The sequence below is a fragment of the Oncorhynchus kisutch genome, linkage group LG2 (genome assembly GCF_002021735.2).
Source record: "Oncorhynchus kisutch isolate 150728-3 linkage group LG2, Okis_V2, whole genome shotgun sequence".
NCBI classification, from domain to species: domain Eukaryota; kingdom Metazoa; phylum Chordata; class Actinopteri; order Salmoniformes; family Salmonidae; genus Oncorhynchus; species Oncorhynchus kisutch.
Genome location: NC_034175.2, coordinates 58,508,007 through 58,521,757, shown reverse-complemented (window position 1 = coordinate 58,521,757; position 13,751 = coordinate 58,508,007).

Sequence of the window (13,751 nt, the reverse complement as noted above, 5' to 3'; positions counted from 1 at the left end):
AGGGCTGTCAACACTCATTAGTCTAACACCTGTACCTCTACTGTCAAACACACTCTGCACTATTCTCCCTATCACCCACCACAGTAGAGGTAGACTGAGCTGTCAATTAGTGTAGACAATAGTAGTGGGTGATTGTCTGTACAGATTTACCTGGATGGGAACAGTCTTTTAACTCTGAGGGAGACTGACAGGTGTACACTACAGGATTTTGGCCACGATTTAGCTGTCCCAGACAAGTGTTTCAGATCGAAGACAAAATCCCCATGTTGTTGCCTACTTGGGGTGTACGGCCGTCACCAACACACGCTAGATGTAAGCGGTCAAATACGCAATCTGATGGCTACGGATCTCGTCTTTGAGCAGTTCCAGAGGTCTTGGAATTTTCAAACAGGTTTGATTTTATCGACACGATGTGCAATGAGAAGTTTTGAGAACAGTGATCAGCAATAGCCAATGAGAGCTCGCCAGAGAAGAAGCTAATGAGATGGTGACGATGTTTCGGATCGCCCAGAATATGTAGACTCTCGAGCATACTACTAGTATGCGTTTGTACTTCACTTCAACCAAAGCCAAAGTGTCAAATCGTTACAGCTCTGAAGTTCCCAAGCAATGTTGGCTAGATATTTCAACTCTGTATGGCAAGAGTGAAATTCTGACTGAACATTTATGAGGCTGCTTTGAGCCACAGCTTGTAGCTACATTAAATGAATCACGTCATTGTTTTCGCGAGACAGCATAGTATTGAGAATCTTCACGACCAAGTGAAAAATGTTTCTGGTGTGTGATCACCGTCTGTGCCACTACGTTGGCAACATACAAAAAACGACAGGAAAGACGGTCGTTTAATGTGAGAGGCTCAGCGATATTAGGAATTTAATAAGAGTGTAATAATAAGAGTCTAAGCTAACAGATGGAATTGTTTTAAGAAGGTCATACCATGGATCATTTAGCTGTTTGATTTAGAATTTTAGGACCACTAAAAGTATTTGATGAAACATTGAATTTGACCTGATATCCCAGCGAAACAGATTGGATGACACATTCATACATGGCAAAACAGATAGTCCAAAAATCAATTAAAAGGAAGTTTGAGATGTCTGAAATGCATCTGAGAGATACGTATCGGAAATCATAAAACAAATAATCATTTAAAAAAGGTTACATGTGACACCCTAGTTCCAAAAAACATATTCATAAATGTTTTACCGGTCTGTACCAGGTTACCTTCAGACGAGTCTCGTGACGCCTGTAAAAGTTGTTCTAAAGGTCAAATTTCAAACTGTTTAAGGTTAAGTTTAGGTATTAACTCAGATTTTTTAAGGTTAGGCATTAACTCTGACTGGTTAAGGTTAGGAATTAACTCTGACTGGTTAAGGTTAGGCATTAACTCTGACTGGTTAAGGTTAGGCATTTACTCTGACTGGTTAAGGTTAGGCATTAACTCTGACTGGTTAAGGTTAGGCATTAACTCTGACTGGTTAAGGTTAGGCATTAACTCTGACTGGTTAAGGTTAGGCATTAACTCTGACTGGTTAAGGTTAGGCATTAACTCTGACTGGTTAAGGTTAGGCATTAACTCTGACTGGTTAAGGTTAGGCATTAACTCTGACTGGTTAAGGTTAGGCATTAACTCTGACTGGTTAAGGTTAGGCATTAACTCTGACTGGTTAAGGTTAGGCATTAACTCTGACTGGTTAAGGTTAGGCATTAACTCTGACTGGTTAAGGTTAGGCATTAACTCTGACTGGTTAAGGTTAGGCATTAACTCTGACTGGTTAAGGTTAGGCATTAACTCTGACTGGTTAAGGTTAGGCATTAACTCTGACTGGTTAAGGTTAGGCATTAACTCTGACTGGTTAAGGTTAGGCATTAACTCTGACTGGTTAAGGTTAGGCATTAACTCTGACTGGTTAAGGTAAGGGTCAAGTTTTGGGATAGGCTTAAAACTCAAATAAATAAAAAAGCTTTCTATAGCCAGATTTGAACATGCACCTTTTGGCAGTAGAGGAAGAGGCTCAGGCTCATCCCCATCTACAACACCATAGCAAAACAATAACTACTAGAAGGTAACAGTGCTCGCTGATGCCCCTAGCGGCCAGTTTCCACGTCATCTCCCAATGTCCTGAATTGAATACAACATTGCTGAATACAACAGTGAAATGCTTACTTACAAACCCTTATCCAAGAATGCATTGTTTTTAAGCGTTAATTAAGAAAGTATTTACAAAAATAAACTGAAGTAAAAAAAAATGTTTTTTAAATAACAAATAAGAAATAATAGCAAATAACTAAAGAGCAAGAATAAAATAACAGTAACAAGTCTATATACAGGGAGTACCGGTACAGAGTCAATGTGCAGGGGCACATTCTTGGATGGACGTCGAATACTAACTTGTTCCACGGGTGACTTGTCTGGGATTGAGATGCAGCCGTGCAAAAAAACAGAAGTTGCTATCTTAAACACGGATTTTGATGGCAATTTTGTATTATGCTAATTAGCAGGCATGGACATCGACTCTATGGGGTTTATTTAGCATTTATATTAATAAGAATATATCATTATGAATTTGACAGTATCTTACAGACAGCTCGGTGGTGAGTAAAAGTCTGTATTTCATGTTACAGTACAACTACTGTGATATAAATATGATACAAAAGCAATTATTGTATGATGACACACAATACTGTAAAATTGACTGTATTATACTGTAAAAAAAAGTAAATGGTACCATAATCAAAATGAATGAATGAAGGATTGAATGGATGAATGAATGAAATTAATTGAGGGAAGGGGTTTGTATTTCACAGTATTTTACTGGAATTACAAGCGATTGGTACAAGCAGGTTGGCTGTTTGATAAAGTGCTTACACATTACAGCATATTAATACATATTTGTTGTTTTATATCAATTGCACTTCTATAATTGTTTTAAGAAGTTCCTATCAAGGATCATTTTGCTATTTGATTTTGAATTTAACGACCAAAATATGAACAAATTATTTGACAAAAAATGTAATAACAGATTCACCACATGGAACAACAGATAGTTCCAATAAAGGAAGTTCGTTCTGAAGTGTTCTGTCCTATAGCTGAGAGATCAGGAAACTTTTTTTTTGTACATGTATTTAACCCCTTATTTTTGGCACTAAACAGTCTCCATATATATTTCCATTCAATTTTTCAACTGGTAGCGGGGCGACCTTCAGACGAGTCTTGTGAGGCCTGTAGGCAAAACAACCGACATGTACGTATTCATGAGAGTCTCACCTTTCCACAGAGGGGTCATATTAGTGTTTAGCCGACTCAAACTGTTCTGACGCTACAGACAGAAGTTGGCAGATTGGCTGTACTGACTTCAGACGAGTCCCAAGATGCTTGTCGTAGAGAAAACTGGAGAAGACCATCATGTTCGTGACAGTCTAATCTTTCCATAGAGGGGTTATAATAGTTTGTAGGCCAAACCGTTCGGATTCTACAGCCGATTGTGTGAGAAGACTCCTCTGGACAAACACTGCTCTTGCTCTGTCACCTCTCACGGAAGATGCGTAATGTAAATGAATAGGATTCAGTGGTCTTGTATTGCAAGTTATTTGTAAAAGGGTTCTACCTTTGTAAAGTGGTTCTGATATCTTCAGCAGATGCGGTGGATTGAGATGCATCCAATCAACAACAAAAAAGAAAGATATCTCTAGCTTAAATTGACAGATTTTTATTGGGATTTTTTAATGATGATAATTACATTTCCGTGGGGGCGTGGACATCGACTCTAAGGTTTTATTAACAAAGGCTGCTGAGCTGGCAGCAACTACAGGGAAAAACAGTCAAAGGGACATGTTAAAATTCTCAGCCATTTAAGGTTTAAGACTTGCTGTCATTCTAATCTGTGTCCTATACATTTTAAATTGACGGGGAACTATAACCACATAAGAGTTAAATTGGTACAGTATTCTCACTCACAGGTGCAACAAATACAGCCTCTTACAAGGCATGACTCAAAATATGTTAATGAGCCAAAAACAACAATACCATGCACCCACTAGTGGTCAAATGTTTTTGGTGTCCCAAGATATGGTAGGGCATTGTGTTTAATGAGGTGGAATTACACTACCTTTCGAATACATTCCCACAATGCACAATCATTTACAGTATGCTGCAGTTAAAGGTTTCCAAGTGTTCTACTGTTTATAATACCTCAAATTACCATATCAATTACAGTCTTCTGTTACAGTGTACAGTCTAGTTTCGCTTAAGAACACATGATCTAGAAATAAGTACTTTTTTGTACCCCTATCAAGACTAGATGCTCAGTGCATTAGTGTCATATTATAGATAATTGTAATACATTTTCCATATTTGTTAGAGTCTCATGCTCTTTGCTTTCTAATAATCAGTCCGTAATTGTTCTAGCCGACCTCAGAAAGAGAAGCACTTGTCTATTGACAAAAAGTAGAAAAGAAAACCACATAGCAGAAAGACCCAAATTATTATGTTATTAATTCCTCTAGTAATATTTATTCAAATAGATATTTTATTTATTTATTTATACTATTTTGTTGCCATTTTGTTTAGCAAACATCAATGAATCCTCATCTAAATGTGGAATAAAAAGAATAGTTGATCGTTTAAAAAGTTGTCTCGCCATAGATTTTAACATGTAGGACAACTTAGATAAATGTTCAACCTAGAGCCTTTTTGACTGTTAATATTCTGTTTGCTGCATCAACATGGGAATGTGACCTTAGTAAAAGCCCTTGCTGTGGTTGTATCAAGATAAGTGTAAAGAGATACAGAGGGCATACATTCAGCATAGTTAATATGCATTGTGTTATTTGTGATTTTAGTATGCATGTAGTGGAATGTTTCAGAGTAATTGTTTGCTGTAAAAGGCAGTGTGCTGGGTGGTCTCATTTGTAATCTGGAGTGTAACTTGAGTGTCCTGTGAATACCAAGGACCAGGCAGGCAGGTCAATGTGTTACAACATACACACAGACATACGCTCTGCAACATTCCTTAAATAAAGACTGGAATCTGTCTTTTGACCTGCTTTTCCATAAAATCATGCTTGGCTGGTCTTTTCCCCCCAAAAAATTGGAGTATTATAGCAGCTAGTGAAATCTCAGATAGAACTGGTGAAGTATATCAAATCTCTTTAGGCTGCTAACTTCAAACATGAATGGCTGACCAAATGGTCAGAAGAGAGGAGAGGAGAGATAGAGGCCAGGCCAGGGACTGAGGAGGCCTTAGGGTGATGGAGGAGTCCCTGGGAGGACAAACTGATAAGACCCAGACCAAACCAGGGAATCATGTGAGGGGGCTATGGGGTTAGGGTGGTGTGTGTGTGGGGGGAGGGGGGGGGGGGGGCAGGAAGATAACGGCAAGCCGATAGGAAGCTCACAATAGGAGGCTGGGACACAGATAAGAGACAAGGGCTTCTATGATGCACTGCTGCACTGAGAAGTTGTGAAATACTTTTTTGGGGGGCACTATCACAACCTTTTCTGTGCACTCAGCTGCAGCCCACACATTAGCTCTAGTAACTAAGACAAGTCGTCAGATCTCAGGCAAAGTTATTCTGCACTCGATGTATAGTTCACTAAACCAACCCCACTACATATGGTATGGTTCTATAGTTGCATATGGTTTAGTTGTTGAGCTACATGTGGTATGTTTCTATCTGTTCCTGAGGTTGTGATCTTGGGCTCTGCTCCCTTGCTTCTCCCTTCTGCTCCACATTAGTCTGAACACAGGAGTCACAGCCCAGATGGAGCCCCAAGGACAAAAGAAATTAGCTTGAAAATGTTTCATTTTGGAACAAGTCCTCTGTTCTCTGATCCAGGCCCATTATACATTCATGTCACTAGTCTCTCTCCTCCCACTAGTCTCTCTCCTCCCACCAGCTCTCTCCTCTCTCTTGAAGTGAGCCTGGCCAGCCACCACCTTGTTTGCTCAATAGCGTGAATATGCAATTTACCAGTGATTTATCACCAGCTAGATAAAAGCCATCCTCAACACTTCGGCTTTTAACTTTTCTCCTCATGGACAATCACCAAAGTCTTGTTATGATAAGTTCACTATAGACTGGTGTAGGCCTACACTTATACTCTCATCCACACCCCCTTTAAGACAAATATAGCTTGTGGGTGGTGGTAGAGAAAAGTAGTTTAGTTCTCTTTTTCTCATGATAATCCCAGCTCATTGGCAGAGTGAACATATTAGCAATCTCTCAACCAACAGCTGTGTGTGTGTGTGCGTGTGTGTGTGTGTGTGTGTGTGTGTGTGTGTGTGTGTGTGTGTGTGTGTGTGTGTGTGTGTGTGTGTGTGTGTGTGTGTGTGTGTGTGTGTGTGTGTGTGTGCGTGTGTGCGTGTGTGTGTGTGTGTGCTAACGTATTATAACGTATTATAAAGAATAGTTTTCCAGAACTATTTACATATGATTTATTTAGAATTTCCTGCCGGGACACAATGAACATACACACACACACAGACAAACAGGACACGCTCACACACACACAGGCACACACACGCACACACACGCACACACACACTCAATGAACTCAGATCTAAATTCAATAATGATGCACGCCTATTGTGTTTGTAATTAGTATGTTTCTACTATACATGAAATGCGTCACATATTTACTCAGTGTGGATATCAAAGTCAAATAATCTATTCTACTACAGTAAATGTAAACCTTTTGTAGAGGTTGATGACCTCCATACCCCCCACCACTTATTTACCCAGGACATCCTCTCTGTTAGAACATCAGTCAGTGATCTTCAGTCTCCCACCAAGAGCCCAACAAACAGGTGAATATAAACAGGTCTTCTGTTCTCCTGCTATTCATCACCTCTGCCTGTTTTTGACACACACACACTCACACACACTAACAGGCATAGCAGGGAGGAGAAAGTCTTGAACCAGTCTCCCCTAATGGCTGCATCCTGTGTGTAATTCCTTGGGACTGGCTTTGTTGGTAAAATATGCCAGCACCTTGAGTGTGTGTGTTCACGTCTGTTTGTTCAGCAGGTCTATGCATATCCAGTAGCCATTAAACTCCTCTTGCAGAGTGTGTGTGGTTATGTTTGTTGCTCCCAGCCTGTCACTAGAGTGTTTCACTCTGTTCTCTCCCTCCACCCTGCTGTTCCTGCACCTGTGAGCCACCAAGGGTGTGTATGGGGGAGGGGAGAAGGGGGAGGGAGGTAGGGCGCCAGGGGTGAAGAACTGATTTCAATAATGATGTTGAACCTGAGAGATTTCAGAAACACACCATTATTGAGGACACTGAGCTGCTCCAACAAAAGACTATGTCAACTAACAGGTTTACAAAGTGCAATGATGGATACCTCCACCAGGAAGTTGACATCATGCTCCAGAGGATGGTAAGACTGGATAGGTGTTGTTCAAGAGCTCTGGAATTTTGGACTTCTGATTTGTACAAATGTTTTGACTGATTCAATGCAGCCCGCAGGTGGTTTGAGTAAAATATATACATATATATTTGAATTGGACGGGTCCGACCCACGGACATATACTACATAACCAAAGGTATATGGACACCTGCTCGTCGAAAATCTCATTCCAAAATCATGGGCAATAATATGGAGTTGGTTCCACCTTTGCTTCCATAACAGCCTCCACTCTTCTGGGAAGGCTTTCCACTAAATGTTGGAACATTGCTGCATGGACTTGCTTCCATTCAGCCACAAGAGCATTAGCGAGGTCAGATACTGATGTTGGGCGATTAGGCCTGGTTCGCACTCATCACTCCAATTCATCCCAAAGGTGTTCGATGGGGTTGAGGTCAGGGCTCTGTACAGGCCAGTCAAGTACTTCCACACCAATTTCGACAAACCATTTCTGTATGGGCCTCGCTTTGTGCACGGGAGCATTGTCATGCTGAAGCAGGAAAGGGCCTTCCCCAAACTGTTGTCACAAAGTTGGAAGCACAGAATAGTCTGTTAGCGTCGGCTGGAGTAGTGCGTGTGCGTGTGTGTGTATGTGTGTGCGTGCGTGCGTGCGTGTGTGCGTGCGTGTGCGTGCGTGTGTGTGCGTGTGTGTGTGTGTGTGTGTGTGGGGGGGGGGGGGGGGGGATGTTGGACAAGTGGCCTATAATAGTAACAGGTCTATTGGAGGGTGATTCTCAACATTAGCTCTGTCTTCTGCTGTTTCCAAATATTAGACTCAACCCCTGTAACCCTGTTTCTCACCCTCTCCCTCCTCTCTTTGAAGTGTTATTATACCTGTATTTGATTTGAGTATCAGTCATTTGATAGAAATACATCAAAGTATAGGGTACAAATGACGATAATTCTTGTAATATTATGTTAGAAACAGTAGCTGATCGTCATCGATGATATATAAAGTAATTCCAAGAGTTGTGTTGTCATGACTCCCCTGTGAGGATCCAAAAGATCAGGTTACAGTGGATCAGCTCTACCGAGCTCTCTCCTGTAGGAAGGGTGGGGGTTTGATGACACTTCACGTTGAACATAAACTATAGGCAGTAGACGGTTCCTTTTGTGGTCTAGTTTGGATGATTGGAATGTCTGTGTGCCTTATGAAGAGTTTGCCGCCCAAAAACTACAACATCAAACAATGGACACTGGGACAATATATTTCAACATCCAAATGTTGGGAATGATGACAAATGGAATATGGAAAATGAATGTCTATTTTGTGATGTCATTAAAAGTTGCATGAAGATGTCATAACGAAACCATTGTAACTTGAAGAGTTGTCATACTGTGTATATCATCTTAACATACTTTACATTGGCAGTCCGACAGATCTGGTTTTGGCGGTGAGCTGTTTTTCATGGTTCTGGCTATGCCCCTTAGTTCCAGTGAACTCCAGCATACAAACCATGAAAAACAGCTCACCGCCAAAACCAGATCTGTCGGACTGCCAGATGGTGAAGCGTGATTCATCACTACAGAGAAAGCATTTCCACTGCTCCAGAGTCCAATGGCGGTGAACTTTACACCACTCCAGCCGACGTTTGGCATTGCGTAAGGTGATCTTAGGTTTGTGTGCAGTTGCTCAGCCATTTCATGAAGCTCCCGATGAACAGTTATTGTGGTGACGTTGCTTCCAGAGGCAGTTTGGAAGTCAGTAATGAGTTTTGTGCTTCAGCATTCGGCAATCCCATTCTTAGAGCTTCTGTGGCCTACCACTTTGCGGCTGAACCGTTGTTGCTCCTATACATTTCCACTTCACAATAACAACACTTACAGTTGGCCGGGGAAGACCTAGCAGGGCAGAACTTAGACTCAATTAATTGTTGGAAAGGTGGCCTCCTATGACGGTGCCACTTTGAAAGTCACTGAGCGCTTCAGTAAGGCTATTCTACTGCCAATGTTTGTCTATGTAGATTGCATGGCTGTGTGCTTGATTTTATACATCTGTCAGCAACGGACGTGGCTGAAATAGCAGAATGCACTAATTTGAAGAGGCGTCCACATGCTTTTGAATATGAGGTGTATGTTGACACCCCTGCTTTAAACAGTATTAGGCAAAACATTTATACAAACGTATAAATTAACATGGAAATAACCAATTGTCAGTGCAGCTCTCTGGACCTGAAGACCTGCTGCCTGTTTGACATCCTTGGTTTAAAACACAGCTATCTAATTCACTAACTCAGGGATATAACTGAAGATCAAGTTCAAGTTTAATTTAGCAGTCAATTTAGCTTTCAATTCAAACTGTAACCCATGCCATTTTTTTTATACCTTTATTTAACTAGGCAAGTCAGTTAAGAACAAAATCTTATTTTCAATGACAGCCTAGGAACAGTGGGTTAGCTGCCTGTTCAGGGGCAGAACGACAGATTTGTACCTTGTCAGCTCGGGGATTTAAACTTGCAACCTTTCGGCTGCTAGTCCAACGCTCTAACCACTAGGCTACCCTGCCGTGTTAATTAAACCCACACAAATTTCAGTTCTGTTTAGCTTTAATAATAAGGGTTAAGGCTAAATATAAAGTGTCATGGTGATTAATGTAGAACAGAGCACAAGACCCAGTCCTGTATAAGGTATATAGTACTGTAACATAGTTCTGTCTTACATTTACATCATTTAGCAGGCGCTCTTATCCAGTAGTGAGTGCATACATTTTCATACTGGTCTCCTGTGGGAATCAAACCGACAATTCTGGCATTGCAAGCACCATGCTCTACCAATTGAGACCATAGAGAGCCATCACGAGAGCCATCCAGTCTCAAGTATGATCTATCCTTATTGCTGAACAAAGGGAGGGTCTACTAAGCTATATGGAATTGTTTTAACCTCTACGGGACATAGACATGTCTTATATGGAAATGTATAGTAGCTATTACAGAAAACAAGACATGCTATTGTTTGAGGATAGTTCACAACAACAAAACACTTTTGTCACGGAAACTGGTTTGATACATTCACGTCTGAAGGTAAATAATGTGCTTACATTCTGTAATCTTGCTCTGATTTGTCATCCTGAGGATAGTGTAGTTTTGTTTGAAATAAACTATTTTTATATAGTTTAACCCCACTGCTGTCTCTGGCTCCACACCCACCCCGCCCGGCCATCTAGATGTGTGAATGTTAGTGTCTTTTCGTTTTTTTGTAGGGATGCTAATGATTCATCATGTAGGACATTCTTGGGAGTGTGTAAACGTAATTATTTGTATTACCATAGCATTTTTGTATGTTCTCTATAGTTATGTACTTGAAAATGTATAAAATGACCAATTCGGCACATTTGGAAAAACTCCTGGCAGACTTGATGCAAAATATTATGTAGTGAGGTAATTCTTCACTGGATCGGTCTGAACCTGTACACACAGACAGCTGCCATCTTGTGGACAACATCTAAATTACACCTAGGATCCTATCTTAATGCATGGCCTTTCTCTTGCATTTCAAAGATGAACGCATATTTTTTTGTTTAAATTATCTTTTCCCAGATCTAATGTGTTATATTCTCCTACATTAATTTCACATTTCCACAAACTTTCAAAGTGTTTCCTTTCAAATTATATCAATAATATACATACATATCCTTGCTTCGGGTTCCAAGCTAGAGGCAGTTAGACTTGGGTATGTCATTTTAGGCTAAAATTTAAAAAAAGGGTCTGATCCTTAAGAAGGTCATACTAAGAAACACTTTGCTATTTGATTTTGAATTTTAAGACACCTTCAAGTATAAACAAATAAAATAAAATATTTGATGAACATTTTTACGCATTGAATAACAGATTCACTACAAGGAACAACAGATAGTCCCCCTCAAACAAATCTAAAGGAAGTTTGTTGTGAAGTGTCTGTCCTATATCTGAGAGATATAAGAAAGATCATGAAAACAGTCTCCATATATAAATCCATACATTTTTTTCAACTGGTACTTGGGGACCTTCAGAAGAGTCTTGAAGCCTGTGGGTGTCCTAGAGCAAATCAACCGATGTGTTCATGAGAGTCTCCCCTTTCCATAGAAGGGTCATATTAGTGTGTAGGCCAAACTGTTTGGACGCTACAGACAGAAGTTGGCAGATTAGTTGTACCAACCTCAGACGAGTGGGGTTCATAGAGCAAAATGGAGAATGTTGTGTTCTTGAGAGTTTCATCTTTCCATAGAGGAGTCATAATAATTTGTAAGTCAAACTATTTGGACGCTCCAGATGATGTTGTGAGAAGACCGATTTTCGGAATGTCTCATGGTCTGACAAACACTGCTTTTGCTCTGTCATCTTTCACCGCAGCTGCGGAAGTGCGACATAGGCAGATGCGGTGGATTGAGACACATCCAATGCAAAAAAATGAGGCGAAGAAATCAACCTTAGGGGGTTTAAACTCTTACCTGCACTGGTCATCCCCCCTCTCTCTCTCACTCTCTCCTTCCTCACCATCTAGCTTCCTGTTTCTCAGAACTCTCCCTCTTTTCCTCAAATGTTTTCTCACTTCCTCAATGTCTCTGTACCCATTTCTCTTTGCTCCCTTCTTATTCTATTTTCCTCATTTCACTCCCTCCCTATCTCCCCCGATTTCCTTCTTCTGTCTCTCACATCCTTCTCCCTTCCCTTCTCTCTCTCCCTCCATCTCTCCTGAGTCACCTTCACTCCCACTCTCCTCTCCTCCTCTGTGTTTTATGACTAAAAGCTGTTATTCCGCTCGGCTGCAGCCAGACTCCTCTCTGTAATATTTCATTCATCAGAACAATTAAAGCGGAACATTGGTTTCCTTGGTGATAATTAAGGAGAGAGGATCTAACCTTAGCGGCAGTGGGACACGACAGCTTGATTACTCTCACTTACCGACCTGGACCGGGCTGTTCCAAGGCTATTATACATTGTCTTGTCAAGCAAATAGAGGGAAGAACCGCCATGAAATGGAGGGAGGAGGACAACTGTGTGATTGTGTGTGTGTGTGTGTGTGTGTGTGTGTGTGTGTGTGTGTGTGTGTGTGTGTGTGTGTGTGTGTGTGTGTGTGTGTGTGTGTGTGTGTGTGTGGTGATGTTGGACAAGTGGCCTATAATAGTAACAGGTCTATTGGAGGGTGATTCTCAACATTAGCTCTGTCTTCTGCTGTTTCCAAATATTAGACTCAACCCCTTTAACCCTGTTTCTCACCCTCTCCCTCCTCTCTTTGAAGTGTTATTATACCTGTATTTGATTTGAGTATCAGTCATTTGATAGAAATACATCAAATTATAGGGTACAAATGACGATAATTCTTGTAATATTATGTTAGAAACAGTAGCTGATCGTCATCTATGATATATCAAGTAATTCCAAGAGTTGTGTTGTCATGACTCCCCTGTGAGGATCCAAAAGATCAGGTTACAGTGGATCAGCTCTACCGAGCTCTCTCCTGTAGGAAGGGTGGGGGTTTGATGACACCTCACGTTGAACATAAACTATAGGCAGTAGACGGTTCCTTTTGTGGTCTAGTTTGGATGATTGGAATGTCTGTGTGCCTTATGAAGAGTTTGCCGCCCAAAAACTACAACATCAAACAATGGACACTGGGACAATATATTTCAACATCCAAATGTTGGGAATGATGACAAATGGAATATGGAAAATGAATGTCTATTTTGTGATGTCATTAAAAGTTGCATGAAGATGTCATAACGAAAACATTGTAACTTGAAGAGTTGTCATACTGTGTATATCATCTTAACATACTTTACATTGTGTGGAAAATATCCAGGATAAAGAGAATGTTTTTGTGACGATAAGATTGTGATTTTAGTTATCTAACGAGATCATTGTAAATTGTGATGCCTTGCCTCGTAACTAGCCACGCCCCAGGGAACCCAGAGAGTGTGTCAGCATGACGTTTCTAAGAAGGTGAATTTAAGTAGGACCATCCGGTTATTCTCTTCAAATCATCATGTCCTACACTGCTTTCATTACCACTCTGGAATCATCGACACGGCTGATTAGCAGTCCTCAGGAGACCACTCTTCCAGAATGAGTGCAAGTAAACAGACAACTAAGAAGGACAGTGTGACATCTTATGGACAATCAAAGACTTACACCACAGAACGAAGGAGAAGGCAATCCGAAATAAGAAGCCTAATCGAACCCTCCTCACCAAGTGCAACCACGAAGGCCTGGACCCAACAGAGATACCCGACGAAGACCTTCAACACGTAAATACATGCATTACTTCTTACCCATAAGAGCGGCAGTTCGGGGCAAGGTATTAGGCGTGTTGCTTATCTCTCTCTCTCTTTAACTCTCCATCTTGTGTAACAAGCGTCATATTGTA